The 20,264-nt window shown below is 33.4% G+C and overlaps 1 long non-coding RNA gene across 2 annotated transcripts in view; it reads left to right on the top strand.

Moving 5' to 3' along the window:
- Nucleotides 1–355: 355 nt before the first annotated feature.
- Nucleotides 356–20,264, top strand: part of LOC119832645 — a 29,878-nt gene continuing 9,969 nt past the window's right edge. Inside the window, exon 1 of one of the 2 annotated variants that reach the window (XR_005287926.1) lies at nucleotides 356–549. This is a non-coding gene — a long non-coding RNA (uncharacterized LOC119832645). Of the gene's footprint in view, nucleotides 550–10,810; nucleotides 10,966–20,264 lie in introns of those variants that run through there. The other variant, XR_005287925.1, reaches the window with a different exon arrangement.

The raw sequence follows: 20,264 nt of genomic DNA, 5'->3' as shown, positions 1-20,264 counted from the left end.
GAGCCGATTCTGTATCAACTTTTAATTGTACTTTTTGGAAAGTAAAAATAAAATCTCGCAGTAACGTTAAACGTATTCAAAACGTTGATGTATAAACAACTAGATTTGATTCGAATATTAAGCCACATTTCGATATTTTGAAACAAGTTCTATTAATAAGTACCTAAGACACTCAGTTATGACGTTTTTACGAAAAAAAAGGATATTCGACTGATATTTACCTCGCCGGACACCGCCACACAAGGTCAGCGTTGAAATTGACATCCAAAAGTGCATCTAGATATTTATATCAACGCATGACCATTAAAATTAAGTCGATCGAAAGCATCAACAAATATTACTCCCGCCATAGCCGACAAAGCCAACGCGCACCTCACTACCGGCCATTCATTACAAACATCCAACGCGAATCGCAATGCAGTCGCGGCACTAGCAATTCCAAATTCAAAATTATCAAACTCGCGCGCCCGCGTTTTTCAATTTTGACAAGCTGTCATATTGCGCGCGACAAGTAATTGTGTTTTTTTTTTCAGTATATAAACAGCCAAGGTGAGTGATTTTTTTGTTTCTCTCTGGATTTTAATTGTGAAATATTCTACGCGAAATAGAATCAATAAAATAATGATACTCTTTTATAGACGTAAGCTTCAAACAAATAAAATAAATTCATTGAATTTATACGTATACGAAATAATATATTTGTCAATTACAGTCTCTTAAGATATAAATATATGCAATAAATCGATATTTACTACTCAATCGTGACATTTACACAAATATTGTCATAAAACCTTTTCCCACGAAAGGTTTTGAAACTTTCCATCTACCAAAGGGTACAATTCTGATTGTTAGCGAAACACAAAGTCGTGTGTTGTATGAGTCCCTTATTTTGTTTAGATTTATGAAGGTTTGGGACGAACATTAAATATACTGATTTATCGTAATAGTTTACGGCGAGAGGATATTAATATTTTCAAATTACTGTTTTCCGTTATTTCATACGTTTATGATATTTATCGATGTTTTTATTGAAACTTATATATTATGTGATATTTTGGTAACACGTACATATAAAATACGTTTACTACCAAAAATGCGTATACATTATTGAAACTTTTGAGGTAATTCAACAAAAAATATAATGGAAAAGTATGCTATTTTATTAATTTTATAGTCTGATACATTTAGAAATATAGAGTTATTCTGTCTGCATCATAATCAAATCATTGGTTTGCAAAGTCAAGACAAAAACGCATCCGAAAAAAAAGAAACAAAGATCGGTTATTTAACAAATTTGTCGAGTGAGCAAGATAATGCGAATCTCGAGATGACAGTTAAGTACTAGAAAGCTATGGCCTTTGACCCTAAGTCTAGAAAGTTATACACTAACCATTAGTGAGGTTGTTGCTTGAACGTAAAATATTTCATAATTTTTCGACAGCCTTTGGCACAGTGCTTTTGTGACTGGAGATATGGATTCCATCTTAATTTATTTACGTAACTGAACACGAATAATAAGTGTTATTTTTAAGATAGTAATTTAAATTGAAATTTTGTCTCGAATGTAACACATTTAAGCTACTAGGGAATAGAGAAGACATCGTATTTTTTTATTATTGATGCCTTTTTTGAACCAAAATAATTATGATTCGTGGATTTCGCAAGCTTATTTCTACCCAAAAACATACAAATTATTATTTTTATCTTATTATTTATTTCATACGTGTTATCAATGACAAAAATTTCATTTTACCGAAGTTAAAAAAATGAAATGAGTAAAAGTTCGAGAATAACTGAAGAGAAATTTGCGAACCCTTTTACAGCATCACTTTTTATTAGTAATCCTGCATACCTATTAAAACGGATAACATAATACTATACTAGTACTATTACCCAACTTTTATTCACTGCGCCCACCGATTACTCTGAACATATCTATGCACAGATAAAAAAGAATAAGCAATAAATTGCAGAGTTTACGCCAAGAAATGTCAAACCATCTGAACATGTTTCAAGGTTAGCTTGTTAAAATTAAAATTGTACTAAAATTGCATTTTTTCCACGATTTCAAAACAGTTGCTATGCAACCGTTTCCGCATGGAAATAAACCAAAGTTTTCTATATGTTAATATGTACAATGTTATTATTATATTAATTAAAGGATAAATTTTATTCGAGACCAACTCGCACCGGCCTCGTCTGTTATTTATCACGAGTACTTGCTATATCCCACTGTTTTTACACAACAACCACTGGACTAATTTCAAAAATTCTTTCACCATTAGAAAGATTATTCACTGTTTGACATAGACTGTATAGTGTATATGCACCACGGGAGAAGCCGGGTCGAACAGCTAGTATCAAAATATAAAGAACCTATCAAATGTGTATGTGTGCTGTGCCCCGCGGTTTCAGCTGTTGACTAAATACAAGTACAATCTACATAGGGGCTTTTTTGATTTTTTTTTTTGATTTTTTTTTTATGTCATAGCGGGCAACTGAGCTGGTGGTTCGCCTGATGGTAAACGATCACCACCGCCCATGAACATTCGCAAAAGTAATGCCTCTGCGAATGCGCTGCCCGCTTTTTTGGGATAAGGGAAAAGGAATGGATTAACGACTGGAAAGAAGGAATGGACTGGGACGGGTGAGGAAAAGGAAACGGGCCTCCGGCTCCCCCACTCACCGTACGAAACACAGTGGCATGCCACTATTTCACGCCGGTTTTCTGTGGGGGTGTGGTACTTCCCCGGTGCGAGCTGGCCCAATTCGTGCCGAAGCGTGCTCGACTCCCACAAAAAGATCTTTTCATGTATTGACTTTCTGAGCTATGTATTGTATTGGAGATGTATTTAATTGACTTTTTTTAGTGTAATTATTGACTTTCCTGCCGATTAATTTCGGTACAAGCGACATTTCAAATATAATAATTGGTAGGAAATGAAATTACATATGTATTTCTAGTTAAGTTAAGAGCTAAATTCTAGTGTTTACTCCCATTGTCATAGGATAAAAACTGTATCTGTGTAATCCTATATTCAATAATTATATGTGCAAAATCTCATTCAACAACACATTTTTGAAAATCACGATTTACTCAGTATTTCCATAATTAGTTATTGTTGCACTGTTTTATGTCTAACTTTACATTTTCTTTTTCCCTTCAAATTTCTATGTAATTTTTTTGCATGTGGTGTTTTCCTATAGCCTCACAGTAACTAACCTTCTGCAAAAATGGTTTATCATGTTATATGAAATTTTTATTCGTGAAGTTATTGTATCGCGAACATTTTCCATGACAGCCAGATAAAATTGACCGTCCGCAATCCATATATTAGACAAAAACTAAATAGTCTTCAAATTGTCAGAATTACACAAAATAATTGGAATCACATGGGAGGCACCAGCTTTCCAATAATAATAAAGTTCATCCAATAAATAGTTACAACATAACAAACACACAAACAGGCGAATTGAGAATTCTTGAAGTCATTTAAAAAGTTAACACGAAAACAACAAATCTTAAGTTCGTTTTTGATGGAATCATTGAAATGAGAACCAATAAATATGCTCCAATTTTCGCGCCCTGACGCAACACCGGTTCGAACCGGTTCCCTGTACTGGACCTGTCGTTGACATTCGTGATAAATCACTTGCTCATTTTATTATATTTTCGTAAATACCCGAGTGACGTGGTCAGTATAAGAATAGTAAATTAATAGGACTGAGAATTTGTCGACGTGTATTTTGTATTAAAAGTGTTTTGAACGAAATATTGTTTCGTAATTATAATTATGAATACAATAATCATCATCATTATCCGTCTTTAGTTTCCACTGTAGAGCCTAGGTCTCCTAATAGGGTTCAAGACAGTACGCTGGCCTGGCGGGTTGAAGATACCACATGTTGTGGACCTTTTTTAATTCTTAGACACACCGGTTACTTATGATGTTTTCCTTCACCGTTTCGCAAAGTGGTAGTGTGATAGGGAGCAGATAAATTCAAAGAGTGCAGTTGAGTTTACCTCCGAGACGGAGACTCAACAAATAATAGTCAGTTTGTAATGTCACATTACATTTATTTTACGTTACCACTTATAAACGGTGTTTAAATTTATAATTTGACTAGCTGACCCGGCGAATTTCGCAACGCCATTGACCTTTCTTGAAACATTTATCCGTATTTTTTACTTTTTAAACCTTCCCGGGACTTTTATGATCATCAAAACTAAAATTATCAAAATCCGCCCAGCCATTCTCGAGTTTAAGCGAGACTAACGAACAGCAATTGATTTTTCTATATAAGATATATGAAAACATGGAGGATCTTCACACTGATGAAATCTAAACGACTATGATAAAGAGTTAAGACAAAATTTACTGAATCCCAGTGGAAAACTACACACATTCTTTCCAAATCCTACTCTATATTCATAATCGACGTTCCTCAACGAAGGAATCATAATTCCGCTGTATTTTATTTATATACTCTGGGTTTTCAACCGAGCGTGACTGTTTTTGTGTATGATGGCAAATTTTTATCATTTGGTCTCATTTTAGGATTATAAGACCATAAGAACATCCGAATCCCAAGGAAAGTCGGTAACCTATTTTGTACAAACGAATGTTATAGTACTTATATGCTGTCATGGTCTTTTTTATACTGACATTACTTCTCTATTCTTTTTGGCGATATGTATAAAGAATAAATAAACATTTACATCTTATCTTTGGTCTCGGCGAATCCATAGCAAGGCGCTATTAAAAATATGATAAGTTTTTATTACTCAAGTATGAATCGACACCCACTACAAAAGCTGCATTAGTTATAACTTAGTTGCACCATGATTCACTCGCTGGCCTTCGTGACAAAGAAAGTAATAATAAATGATCATTAGTCATAGGTAAATTGTTTTTTTATATCCGTTGTGTAAATACCATAGCTTTTAGCCCAACAATTGTGGTCAATTAGTTAAGATCTTGAAGAAAATATAACGGAACATTAAACATATAATATTATTTCTGTGTCATTTATTACTTCTTTTAAACATTTTGTTTATGGCAGCCCCATTATACAGCCTTACTAACAAAATACAATGTAGATTAAACTAGCGTTAAGATATAAAAATGTAAAAGTATTCTCTGATAAAAACAAACCAAAAAAAATTCTATGCGAGAGCATGCTTCATAAGCCGAAAGAAAAGATCTTACCATCCCATAAAACAACCCTACCTCTTTCAAACAAGGGTTGGATATTTATATAATAAATTACAAAAGGACTCATATCGGCTCCGGAGACATTCCACCAATACATAATGCACGTCCTCATGTATTTTTATTTATATAGTAAAAGGGGGCCACAGGGCCAAACCCCCTGATCTGAAGCGGTCACCAGCGCCCAGGAACATAAATAGAAGCAGAGCCTTTGCAAATGCGTTGCCCGGTTTTATGTAAGTCATGGGTTGACGACGGAAAGAAAGGAATGGAATGGAAAGGATGGAAAAAAGATGTAGGCGTCTGTCTCCCACAATCACGGGATGAAACTTTATTTTTTTGCATTCGCATGCTACTGTTTCAAGCTGATCTTCTGGGGTCGTGTGGTACCTTCCCCAGCGCAAAATGGCCCACTTCGTGGCGAAGCGTGCTCAAGTCTCACATACAATGATAAAATTGTAATAATGTTGACCTTAATAGCGCGTAACGTCAAAGGTCTGATTTTCGTTTTAGATAAATCGTTGGAGTGTGGTTTAATTAATAGTGATTTAGGGTCCAATATTCACGACCCTTTTGAGATTTATACGTAAACCTAGGGAACCGTATACACTTCACTGTGCCATAAAATATAAGCAAATTATCTAAATAAGAGATTGAACATTCCTTAGAAGCGTGAACCATAGAGAGAGAAATTTACAACTAATATATACATATATATGCTCAGCCTTCTGTGTCCTGCCAGACCGAGACATATTTTTTTTTCGTCTCCAACCAGAAAACGAACCCATGACCCCTCGGTACTTCGCTCACGCATTAACCACTGTTAACCATTAACCACTGTGGTAAATAACTCAAATGAACCACTGAAATAACATTCTGAGGTTGGATATATGTGAACCATGAGTTTATTTTAATACATCATCAAAGGAAACTAGGAGTAGCAAAATTATCGAAAGGGGTTTACGATTAATTTATTGTCATAAAAGCATACCAATTGTTAGAAACTACAATGGCAGACTTTAAATAAAGGTAGGAAAAAATTTTTAAAGATTTAAAAGATAGAAAAAAAGAAAACAAAAACTAAAAATTGTTATATAAAGACAAAATGGGAGATAGCCAACCCTATGAATGTTGAGTGTGTGTTTGTGTGTGTCTGTGTGTGTGCGTGTAGGATAATAGTATGTAGGTTACGTTAAAAATCTCACGGTAAAGCGTCCTACAACATTTCTCTTTATAAACAATGTCCGCAATTAGATCTTAATTGAACAAGTTCCAAGCTGTTTTAAAAAGCCAATCGCTCCAATAAAACTTATTAGATCGATCTCTATACAATTAAATGTTCGGTTTAATTAAAATCGATATAAGAAAGTGTACATAAGTACGCACAAGATAGTTTCAATTGAGATTTTCTCTATTAATAATACTTGTAGAAGTCGAAGGAATTTCTCCGTGAAAACCTTATACATAACGTTGGTATCACTTATTTAGAATTGGCCGCAAATTTCGACCAAAATGCAATGTTCGAGTTCTTATTGGCGGCTCTTCTAAAATTTATAAAAATCCCTAATGTTTATAAAATTTTAATTCACACAAATAAATTTACTAAAAACAGTTATTAATTAGCGACATTATTTGCATAAACACACACACTTTTTGTATACATATTCAAATGATTTTTAAAAATCCTAATAAAATCTTTCTTTATAATTTTTGAAAACAGTTCTTTAGGGAAGTAAAAATACTATTGTACTATTACAGACAGAGCAATTGTAACCTAGAAAATAGGAAAGCACATCCATTCAAGTATTAACTCATAAAAAAACAAAATGCATAAAGGAGGTCACAATAACAGACATATAGACAAACTATTTGATCAGTTCTATTCGGCGGATGTAAGATAGCCGCGGGTCAATGCACTCAAATTACTTTGAAGCTATGAAAAAGGCGATTTTCAATGTATTAGATAGCATCACGTTTGTATTGAGGCTATGAAATTAAGAATAATATGTGCCCTCAGACGTGATGGCGCTAACAAACTTCAGAAGTAATAAATAATTTTTTATCAAAAATTGTATAGACTTCCAAACCACATAAAAGCGAAAATTAATATAATTACTATAAGCGCAACCCACACATGTATTAGAAGTCGGTGCCAATCAAGCCAAGTAGGCAGTAGATTTCTACTAGTAGTAAGTTACTACTTGTGATATTATGTAGTAAGGAGGTAATATCTAACTATTATCGCATTACCATTAGCTTATATCCTATATTATTACTATTAGACTTGGTTTACCAATGTAACCTGAGTTGATAAATTGTTTAGGAAATAGAATATTTATTCAGACAGATGCTATGAATATTGTGTTCTTTTGACAGCTTTGTTTAAGCCCCCAATTAAATGCCGAACTAGGAATATGGAATAGTTCATTAACATTACCATACACACACATATTGGTTCTATAAGAGTTAAGGGATGTTTTAAACAGTAGATAATTATCAAGTTTCCTGATGATGCTTCTCGTTAAAAGATTTCCAAAAGAAAGTCTTTAACCAAGACTTAAGCACACAATTACTGCGCACATACACACACACACACACACACACACACACACACACACACACACACACACACACACACACACACACACACACACACACACACACACACACACTTATATCACACTTATATCAGGCTCAGAGTTTCAGGTGTTTGCTTCAATAGTTAGACCATGATCATCTATATTTTATTAGATTTTTTTAAAAAGGACTGATAAATTTTAGCGGCCTGTAGTGGCCAATACGTCATGGTGACATCTTATAAAATATATTTATTCAGTTATGCTAAATCACCTATGTATACTTCACTTCATAGTTTGAAACAAAATCGCTTCCTTTGTCCCTATGTATGTTTATATCTTTAAAACTATTTAACGGAATTTGATGGGGTTTTTTTAATAGATAGAGTTTTGTATGCATATTAACATCTATTAAACTAATCCGAATTAACGCGTTTGAAGCCGCGGGTAAAAGCAAGTTTACAAAGTTACAGCTGAAGAGGTTGTTTGTTTGCTTGCACTGCTGGTCGGAAAAAATATTTAAATAACAGTTAAATGAATTAAATGATTTACTCATATTAACGGTTTAAATTTTCAAAAAGATACCTAATAACAAATACACGAGTAGAGCCGGGGCGAACAGCTAGCATTCTTAAATCCCCTAATCTTTTTGTTGACTTGATGACGTGCAATTTCACGAACTGGGATTCCCCTACGACACTCCTTTAGTAAATATTATTGTTATATGGTTGATTTACAATGGTTATTTTAGTATTTATGACGTTACATTTTCAATGTATATGTGTACACTTGGATTGTTAGAACCGTGTTACAGACTATCCAATCGGATAAGTTATCCTACTAGTCCTACTAATATTATAAATGCGAAAGTTTGTAAGGATGTGTGTGTGTTTGTTACTCTTTCACGCAAAAATTACTGAAACGATTGCAATGAAATTTGGTACTTAAACAGCTGGACAACTGGAATAACATATAGGCAACTTTTCATCTCGATATTCCTAAGGGGTACGGAGTTACGCGGCAAAAACCGCGGGGCGCAGCGAGTTAATTAATACTGTCCTTCGCTTTAAAGGCTGCACGGACGTTCTGTAGTATGTGTTTTGTGCTCTAACGGGTTTATTTGTTTGTTTATTTAAAATAATTAGATAACATAGGTCCATTAAAGTTAGTAAATGACGTATTATGTTAGTAAATTATTAATTTATGGAGCACCTTGTACGTAAACCTGTCGCTTCGAATGAACAAGTGTACGTACAGTGTCCCATGAAGGACATCATATTATATCTCCGCAACCACATTCACACGATTGTTGCGACTGCCCTGCACTCTATCAAGTGTTATAGAAGCTGTTATTTTGCGTATTATATCCCAGAAATCATTGTTATGTTCGAATACGCGTCCAGATTTATGAATATAAGAAATGTACTATCTTTAGAGCGAATTTACGACTGATGAAATTTCATATAGAATTCTTTCATGAAAATCGAGACACAAAGCAAGGTTGAAGGTGTTACGTGTCGTTTGATAACCCACAGAACGCTAAGTTCAATTACTACCACCTTACAAAAGTCGAATTATTCTCCTCAAGATTCCATCATTAACCGGTCACCCATCCATCACCTGGCCGCGCCGAAGGTTGCTTAACCCACCGATCGATTAGCGCGTTTCGTAGCCTCAGCCGTCATTAAGAATTAGCACACAAGTTTAATGAAGCGTACTTGCAATACGTAATTGGAGTCGAGAACAACTTGTATACTACTTTCTTTAATACAAAAAGTGAAGTCCCGTGTCCCCTATTGGGGTATGGGACAGATGATATACATCTGTTTCACTGATTGATTTTCTTTATGGACAAGTAGGTGATCAGCCTTCTGTGGCCTGCCAGACCGAGACATTTTTTTTGCGTCCCCACCGGGAATCGAACCCAGGACCCCTCGGTTCTGTCACGCGTTACTGTACCAAGGAGGCGGTCTTTAATACAAAGCTTACTACTAAATCTTCTGCGACCTATTATAAATGCATTTACTGGGCTTAAGAAAACAACTGTAAATGTGTAAAATAACCCTTATATAATACAGATCTCCCACAATTACGGATTCTTCAATCGTGAAAATAAAAAAAAATAGTAAAGCTATAGTAGAGTCGGTCTCATCCACTACTTTTTTAGAACACAATACAATTTTATAATTATAGCTTTAAGGGGTGGGGGACCACTTCACCCACCCCCCACCCCCTGTCTATGCCCACGTTCACCCTCTCAAAACCAAAGATATCATGATCTTACCGTAACATTTGGTTGCTCAGAAGATCAATTTTATCCTAAAAAAGATGATTTTACAAAACCCACCAATAAGATTAAACTTAACTAGAACACTTAATTGCAATAAATCACAAATTATTGTTGGTGCTTCTCTGTCTTTTCTATTTTTTCTACGCTAGGTACTATATTTAATAACCTTAGAACGCCTAGCTAGGAACACGGAATTGCTTCATCCATATAAACTAGACTATATACATAAAAATGAATCGTCAAATGTGTTGCCAAGTGTAAAATACGATTCCACGAAAGTGTACCAATGAGCATCTTTCTTCAGCAGCAAGGAAGGTTCTTATGGAGTGAAATTACCTCCCACGGGTAAAGCCGGGGCGGATCGCTAGTAAATATAAGTGCTAAATTGTTAGCTCAATAAAAATCAATTCCATTTAATATCTTGATTTACGAATTCCGCTTAAAAACTACTAATAAATGTTTTTGAGTAAACAGGAAGTTAAGTATACCTTTGATGATATACGATTTACCTATATTTAAAGTTATAATTTGGGAGTTCCATAAAGTTATTTTTGTACTAGCTTTCCGCCCGGGTCTGCGTATTCAAAGAAATATACAGTATGTACATACCCGATTGAAGTCACAGGCTGTAGTGTAAATTCCCCATGACAAGATGTATAGTGACAGCAATTACCTCCCCTCCCTTCCCGTTCCCCCGCATCCGGGTCTCTGCCGTTATTTCATAGATTTTGTCAATATGTCGATATAAAAACATTCACACTACATGCGGTTTTGAGAGAGAGGCCTGTGTATTACGTTTAATTAAGTGTATATTAAATAGGTACAATTTTATTTCTACTTACATGAACTTTTGTGAAGTGAACAGTGATTTTATAGTTTTTACTGAGTAAGTGACAAATGTTCCTATCTTTGATTACAATATGTCTGATAGTTTTTATTATCTATTCAAATTACAGTTGAATGAATGAGGTAGTTTTGAAATTAGTATAATTGATTTAATTAAATTCATTCGGAGTAATAAAAAATACGTTTAGACAATAACGGGATTTCAATTTTTAGATAAGCATAATTATGCTTATGTACTTTTGACAATATAGTAAATTTTAATAATCTTATACCTTTAAACGAGCAATTATTGTATATATATATATATATATATATATATATATATATATATATATAATTGGAATCTCGGAATCGGCTCCAACGATTTTCATGAAATTTAGTATATAGGGCGTTTCGGGGGCGATAAATCGATCTAGCTAGGAATTTTTTAGAAAATGTCATATTCGTGTTTTATTCGTGTTTTTTTTTCCTGACATATATTGGTGAATAATAATACTATTTTGCTTCGTAGATAGCTGGACAACTGAAATAACACATAGGCACTTTTTATACCGATATTCCTACGGGATACGGTCTTACGCGGTTTCAACTGCGGGTCACAGCTAGTGTATGTATATACAAATATTGTAATCTTATATGTAAAACACACACAATCAATGTCACAATTTTACTTTCCGAACTCCTCCGAAACGGCTGGACCGATTCTTATGAAATCTTGCGTGCATATACCCATGTCTGAGAATCGGCGAACATCTATTTTTCACACCCCTAAATGATAAGAGTAATGCAGAAGAGCATTTGCAAAACAACAATACCTGATAAATAAATAATTTATAAGTCTCAAATACTGTGAGGAATACTATACTAGCTATAAAAATAAACGTATAAATATTTGAATTTATATTTGAAATTGTAGATGAACATTTTGAAAACACATTATTATATTTATGCTCAAATTGTTGGCAATTTATCTCTTGGAATCCGTTCTCAAATGAAAACAAACCATCCATGGATAAAATATCTTACTAGCGGTTCGCCCCTGCTTCGCCCGTGGTATATATATAGCCTATAGCCTCAATAAATGAGCTATTTAACACTGAAATAAATTTTCAAATTGGACCAGTAGTTCCTGATATTAGTGCGTTCAAACAAATTAATAAAATCTTCAGCTTTATAATATTAGTATAGATAATATACATACATTGTACAGTACAACATCATTATTTTGATTTCTTTTGCAATTTAGTAATATTCAATATAATATATCATTAAAATCATCAATATGAATTATAAATTAAAACTACGGACATCCTTTTCACAAATTTTCTATATTGGCACCAATTTGACAAATTTATATAGCCTAAACTGCTATCACAATACTGATGATTACAACAATACCTCAAATGTCGAGCCCACAATTTGGGTGTAAGGCTTGCTGGACAGAGTCACATGCAGACATAGGGTCAAAAAACATCACCCTACTACTGACGCAATCGGGAAAAAGGTTCAAAATATAAAAACTACTGAATTCTGTACGCTCTTTCTGTCTTTTATCTCAGTTGCTAAGTTCCCTATTCTATGATCTCAGTAGGCACCAGCTGCATCCGTTTTCTTCGCGTCTCTATTGGTAGAATGTAATTAATTATTTTATATTGTATTCAATATACAATAGCAATAATAATATCTATTGGCTTATCCATTTTCAATTAAATAGCATGCATAGTTGTAAAATATATCATATATGCTCAAAACTCACTCAATATATTCTATCTAGGCAACATCTTTGAATGTTTGTGTGTAATAAATCTGGAAGCCTAAAACAAGAAAGAAAACAGTCATGAAAGGAATATTTCTTACGAAGTAAGTGTCCCAGCAGTGGGAAAATATATAGGCTGATGAAGATGATGATGATGATGATGATGATGATGATGATGGTGATGATGATGATGATGATGATGATGATGGTGGTGGAGGTGGTGGTGGTGGTGGTGGTTATATAGTAAAAAGTAAATAAGTAGTAGTAAATTATATGTTTATACTGCGTTGAACAGGTAGCTAAACTAACTTTATGTGATCATATTTATACGCTTAAATAGCTTTCATATAACCATCTAATACAACCTGTATTTATCTACACTACAATCTTTTTACTTTACAATAAATAATTAAAATACCCGGTAATACTTATCAACGGGGAAGTTCCCGAATAAAACACTTCATCGGAGCTTTAAGAAAAGAGCCTTTATGTCAGAGGTCCGAGTCCTTATCCTTACCCTTACCCTACTCAGTCCTTTCCATTCCTTTTATCAATCATTTCCTTCCCCTTAACCATTAAAGTTTGCTATCAATTTTGACAGGCATATAGCCTCTGTTAATGTAACCAGGCGGTGCTGGTTGCTTACCACCAGGTGACCCAGCTCCCTTGCCAAGTATAACATACAAAGACTCCTTAAAAAGCTGACAAGGCCTGTAACAGTGAAAGAAAGAAAGAAACATTTATTTATCAGGGAAAGAGAAAACATTAATAAAAGGAATTATGCAAATAAAAATTAACAAATGGATCAGTAAATATATATAAAAAATCAAACATGTTCATAGGCCAGAGATTCCTCCTTATTTTGTCATAGAATATAGACATATAAAGACAAACGGTCAAACCACTATACATAGACAATAGATAGCGATAGACGGACAGGTAGCGGGATCGACTCTGTCTGACCCAATGATACAGTTATCGAAACCGGATTGGTTAGATAGAGGCTATTTTAAGATGCATTATTTACAAGTGAATTTAGTACGGAAGATTTTTTTTTACATTTTTAAGAATTAATTAGTGATTAGAGATTATATTTTGAGTACGTTTGTTTACTTACCTTCATCTATCAACATATAAAAAATGTTATAATTATTTAAATTAGTAAATGAATCGAAAAAGAAATAGTTCGGTCAGGCTCTGTTGTAATTAGACTATTTAATATAGTATTATGTCTGTTTTAAGATTCTAGTAGTAGGAAGTAGGTCTATACAAAATCTTTTAATGGTGCCAACATTAAAATAAAACATATTTCATGTTGGCATATTCGTTTTACTATTTAACACATATAAGTACAAAATCCGTGAATATTTAAAAACATGTTTGTAATGTGAAATTTTGAAAGAATAGAAAAAATTTGATCACGAGGCAGGATTCGAACCTGCGTTTCTTGCCGAGGCGCAGCTAGCATATCATAATATAATGCCTGCTGCTTATCCGGTTCAGAAAAAATACGTGTTTAGCAATCATTTGCATCACATGTACTAATGATATTCAATTATTTTGGGTTTAACCTGCCGGATCTAGGCGGTCGGCAAATCTAATTTAGTATTTAAATAGTCTAACGCTTCTAGGATATCCGGGACTGATCGTAATAGTGATACCTATCTAAGGAATGTCTCATGTAATCGTAGTGTAGTGGTTCGCCTTTTTAACCGACTTCAAAAAAGAAAGTTATCGATTCAGCGATTTTTTTTTGTTTGTTACCACAAAACCTTTTAATGAGTGAACCGATTTTCATGATTCGTTTTTCATTTGATAGTAGGAACCTACCGAGCGGTCAAAAATTTTTTGTCTAGTTTAGAAATTTGGAGGTGATTTAATATTTTTGTTATAATAACTTCGAACTATTCGAGTTAACCCAAAATATCTGGGTCAATATAAAATTAATTTCATTTATTAAAGTACTATATTACTCATAATATTTATATTATCGTTATATATTCTTGCTAATATAAATACTTAGATCTAAATTAATTTTTAGATAAACATTACATAATATCAAAAATACGTCCATTCCAAGTCAAAAACCAGTCCAATATTTCTATGGTCAAAATCCCATGGACTAATCCAATAGCATTTTTAAAAAATATCTTATCTACTATTACGTAACAAAATATTACAACAAGATGCTTTTAGGGCACTAAGTCACTATTTACTTTACCTTAAAACATTTTACATTATATGTAACATTAAATTGCATTAAGAAAAAATTCCGCTAAAAACAGCGTCGAACCAAATACGGCAACTCGTAAATGTGAACCGAAAGCGCTTTTATTACATTAAAGTTAATAATGAAGCTCATTACGTATGCAAATTAGTATTTTTAAAGTGTTATTCGATATTTAGACGCGAAGACTCTTAGCTTAAACAACTCTCCGTAATGTTGTCTGTACTCTGAAGTTGAAATGTCGCTGTGACTTTATTGTAACTGTTGTAAGAGGTATTTTAATTCCCGATTAGAAAAATTGTGTTTCGTAACATTTACTGGCAATTTTGACGCATTAGTTTCAGTTGATTTTAATCAGTATCATTGTGTACTTACGTTTTAGAATCATCATCATCATCAGCCCATATATCATGTTTCCACTGCTGGGACTCAGGCCTCCTGAGGGTTCAGGCCATAATCCATCACGCTGGCCAAGTGATGGTTGGCTGATGTCACATGTCGTCGAACGTTTGATTCGATGCCGATTTTATCACGTTATTTTCCTTCACCGTTTCGAGCAGTACTGATGTGATAATGTGCAGATAAACTAAAAAATTATATAATATAAAACTTTTACGCTCGTCGAATCCTGACTGTTCGCTTTTATGTCCAACCTCTGACCCATTCCTGTTTTCGAATCTCATCTCGTCATCTCATCTCGTATCTATAAAGACCTACAATCTCCCGATGGTCGAAATTCATCCTTCTTACCCCATATACTCGTTATATTCTGCTACACAAATAAACTCAAACATTTCTTCAATTACACTCCTCATAGAAGCATTTTTGAATCGCCATAACACAGTTTTAACGTTTACGCAAGCAATGAAATTCGACCAAGTAAATTCATGTTGTATTAACGGTCATTCACATACGAACGAATATGCAAGCCAAGTGTAGGACATTTGCAAATGTAGCTTTTCAGATCGCAAACATTCGTAGATTATACAAATGTCTGCACGGACTTTGCGTGACCCGCTTCACTCAAATCTCATGTAAACGATATCACGACAAAATATCTATATTGAAATAGAATTTAACGATAAAATAGGTTTATCACGAATTAAAAACACACACACTTATTAAAAAGAAATTAAAATGTTTCAAATTATATATAATATTATAGAATAGTCTATATATTCATTTATGCTTATATGCTTACTCGTTGTTATATGACGCAATTGGGTAAACTCGTATATATGACATTAACGTAATTATATTCTTTAAAAAAACGTAAATCATAGGCACTAGCTTATCCATTGATCCTGCTTCTCTCAATAATTTATAAAATCCGGTTGTAATTATAATTAGTTTATTAATGTTTTATTTTCATTAAAGAATAAACTGTGTTGTTTTAGTGATATTGTAATTTAATATGTAACAGAAAAGAATAGACAATGCATATTTTGTGCAAATAGTAATAAGTTCCTTTATGTTTAATTAAAGAGTTAGTAATAATAACAATCTTTATTTATTATTTATTACATACCTTTTATTAACATTTTGTGACTTCAATTCATGAAGCAAAAAGTATGGATAGTAATTGTCTAAACAAGGACGAGCCTGTATCTAAGACAACAGTATCTTCCCACTATGTATTATATGTTATAAATAAATAATATATAAAAATAAGAATCAAATTATTTCTATAGAAAAATGGTTGCTGTAGGCTGTTGAACAAACGTCCGATTCCATTAGTGAGTCACAGCGGATCATTATCACATTGTACAAACGAAACATTGAAAATAAAAAAATAAATAACATCCGCACCGTTCCCTTAATTTTCCTGTTTTCATCTCATCTTCTTTATATATATTATATATTTACTGAGAGAAACATTATACAATAATAATTTCATCGTTATTTCTCCCCAGAGACACATTTCGGAGACATTGTTTTGGTCTACGAGTATCAATTAGTATTCTAGAAAAATAAGACTTCTGTACTGTTATATGGTGCTATATACTGCTAGGTTGTCAGATCAAATGCGGTATGTCACATGTCACATGCTAGCCAGGTTAGGTTTTTGAGGCGTTAAATGCTTAATATCAATTTATGTTATAAAACTTGAAAAGTGCTTCTAGAAGAAGTCTTATTTATTTATTTTTTATGTCACAGTCGGCAATGGAGCTGGTGGGACGCTTGATGGTAAACGCTACCACCGCCCATGGACATTTGTAGAGGCGTAAAGTCGATTGCAGACCTTACGCCTCTACAAATGGATTGCCGACTTTAAATTGGGAAGGGATTAAGAAAGGATTAGGATAAAGGAATGAAGGAAAGGACTGGGAAGGGGAAGGAAAAGGATATGGGCCTCCGGCTCCCCCACTTACCGAACGAAACACAGCAGAATGCTATTTCACGCCGGTCTTCTGTGGGGATGTGGTACTTCCCCGGTGCGAGCTGGCCCAGTTCGTGCCGAAGCGTGCTCGACTACCACATACAATTAATGAATTTAAAAAAATTATTCAATAAATGAATATTTGTTTGTTTGGTTGAGTTTGTATAAGGCGCTACTAGTTCCATATTGTCTTTCAACTATGGAGCACTGGCGAATAAGGGTCTCTGCTTCAAAAATATTATTCTGATATTTTCATGATAACCATCAATTGTAATTTTCAAATGTCTTAATAACCTACAAACAACTAAATTGTTATAATTTGGGCCCATATCATGATAAATTTTTAAGCTTTCGAAATATATTTAAAAGATTTTAAGCTTAGCGGATTACGGATTTATTCATCAACCTACCTTCTATCTTCAGTTTCTACTTAATAAATTTGAAGTTCATCAACTCTTCACTCAAATCTATGACATGACTATGTAGACTTATCCTTAATTCTTGATACATTTCAATTCCTAAAATTGCACCTTTTTAAGGTGTAATTATCTTCAAATAATTACAAAGTTATCTACGTTATACATTAAAAAACAAGCACGTATCTTTTCCAATAAAATGAACGTAATATATATTTAAACCGCATTAAATTGACAAAGTAAAATACACTTAATTTATTTTGGAGCACCGAAATATATCAAAACAGGAAGGAACCAAGTCACAGGCGTGAGCGGTTGCCTCTATTAGTTCTCAAAGCAATATTTGTTACCTTCTTAGAATACCATAATAGTTTTATTTGCTTCATATGACTGATATATTACGAGAAAATTAGTTAATTTCATGTAAAAATGTAGATATTTTCATAGACTTTACTATATTCAAGTCGTGGATTCGCTTACAAAAAATCCTGCTGATATTATAAATGTCTCTTTCACATAAAATCCATATGTTATATCTATTTCAGATTAAAACAGGAGCTGTTTAAAATTTGCTCTTACCAGTGGGTCCGCGGGTGAAGCCACGCGACCATATATTTTTGTTAAACGACATAATCTCGACAAATGGCTTCTCCATTTTTCCTTTCCAATTTAATTTAGATACAGAATCAGAAAACAGATCAGAAATATATGTTTATCACTTCAATTAAATAGCTTAAAAACTAAATCAGATTTCTAATATCATAATTAGACTGGTTTTTATCGAGTTCAGTGACCAAACTGATCGGATAATTTGCTAGCGCTAATAATTCAGCTTTAACTAATTTAAAACTAAATTAATAACCCGATTGTTGGTTGTTGCAGTCGGTGCATATATCAGTTACTGGTGGCACGGCAGTGCCCCCACCACGTTAGCAAAAGCAGCACGGCCGTACCATCCTTTTCTTGAAGCAATTCAGGCCTTTTCGTATGACTCCGTTGTGGATAAAACAAGTAGCATAATTCTTTGCTTCCAAACAGGTCACCAATATATCAATCGAAATTCAAAATGGGAAAATATGACAACAAATTTCTATCAAACACAGATATTTCAATCGAGCAGGATTATAATCTTGCTCGGTTGAAAACCTAAGGAACTCTCGAGTAATAAGACCAAAAAAAGTCGAATAACGGCGGTTAATGGAAACGAACATAAATCTATATCTCGGGTGTTTTTTGTCCATTACCAGAAGAACTACTGACAATTAATATAAAACATAAAAATATATCAACATGACTTATTTCATTAGCTATATTACTAGAAAAATGACTATTAAAATCAACATTTTTAACAAAAAACTAAACTAATCTAAATTGTCAGAGCTAGACCAAATTTAAATAGATCCACACGGGAGGTACCAGCTTTCAAATTAAAAAAAAATCAACTGGTTGAAAGTTCTGAATCACAAAAAATCGAATTGACACCTTTATTCAAGTTGGTTGAGAAAACAATGCAATTTTAAATTCGCCACTTACGCGGGCTCTATTTATTCATAATATTTATTAAGTTCACTGAAAAACATACACATAATAATTATCGTATTATTCATGAGAATAATTTAATATTTATAATTAGAGTCCAGTTATTGATAAGATAATAACGAGTTGATACAGCCTCAATGCGGAAGGCGAAGAAATTGAAGTGTATATAATTATTAAATACACATATGTTATCGATCAAGTAATAAAGAGGCATTATATGTATGTCATCAATATTGATGAGAGTAGATTCGATATAGTTAGAATTTTCTTGTGCTTGAGTATTATACATTTAGTTCTGTAAACTGTGGTATAGAGCAAGCAAGTAACTATATGATTAAAGAAATTAAAGACTTTTAAACGGATTTTAAACGCGATTTATCCATTATATTATTAACCCTATTTCGTTGTCTCCCCGTGACCACGCTCGCTGGAAAGTGTTCGAAACGTCGGGTAATATAAGAATAAATCGCATTTAAGATCCGTTAAAAGTCTTTAATTTCTTTAATCATATAGTTAATTGCTTGCTCTATACCACAGATCACTGAACTTAGCTATTACCCTTTTTCCAAGTTGGGAAATCTTGCATAAGATACCCAAGGCTCCTTCCCAGGGAAGGTAGGTCGGATTCCTTCTGGCCGACCGTTTCGACATCGCACCTTTAGGAATAGGCGAACGCTTATAACCTATATCAACGAATTGGCTAGGTTACTCGACATTCCGATTTATGAAAATGCCTTTATTTATTACTTAATCCATAACATATGCACATAATATAAATATTATGTACTCTTAGACATGCAAATGCTATGCAATCTAAGGCCTCTTATCAATCAATGAATATATTTAATTATATATGAAGTGGTATTAATTTTCCTTGACCGTTTGTTCGTTGTTAAATTTTACGATTTATTTACTGAAAATAAATGACGACAGTGATAAAACGAGAACCTGAAATTGATGACATAAGGGAAGACTTCATAATCTTTATGTAACTTAAACTATAATAATACTAGCTGTGTCC

Source organism: Zerene cesonia, chromosome 15 (assembly GCF_012273895.1).
Source record: "Zerene cesonia ecotype Mississippi chromosome 15, Zerene_cesonia_1.1, whole genome shotgun sequence".
Lineage (NCBI taxonomy): Eukaryota > Metazoa > Arthropoda > Insecta > Lepidoptera > Pieridae > Zerene > Zerene cesonia.
Note: the sequence above shows the minus strand (reverse complement) of the source record. Positions and strands in the feature narration are given on the sequence as shown.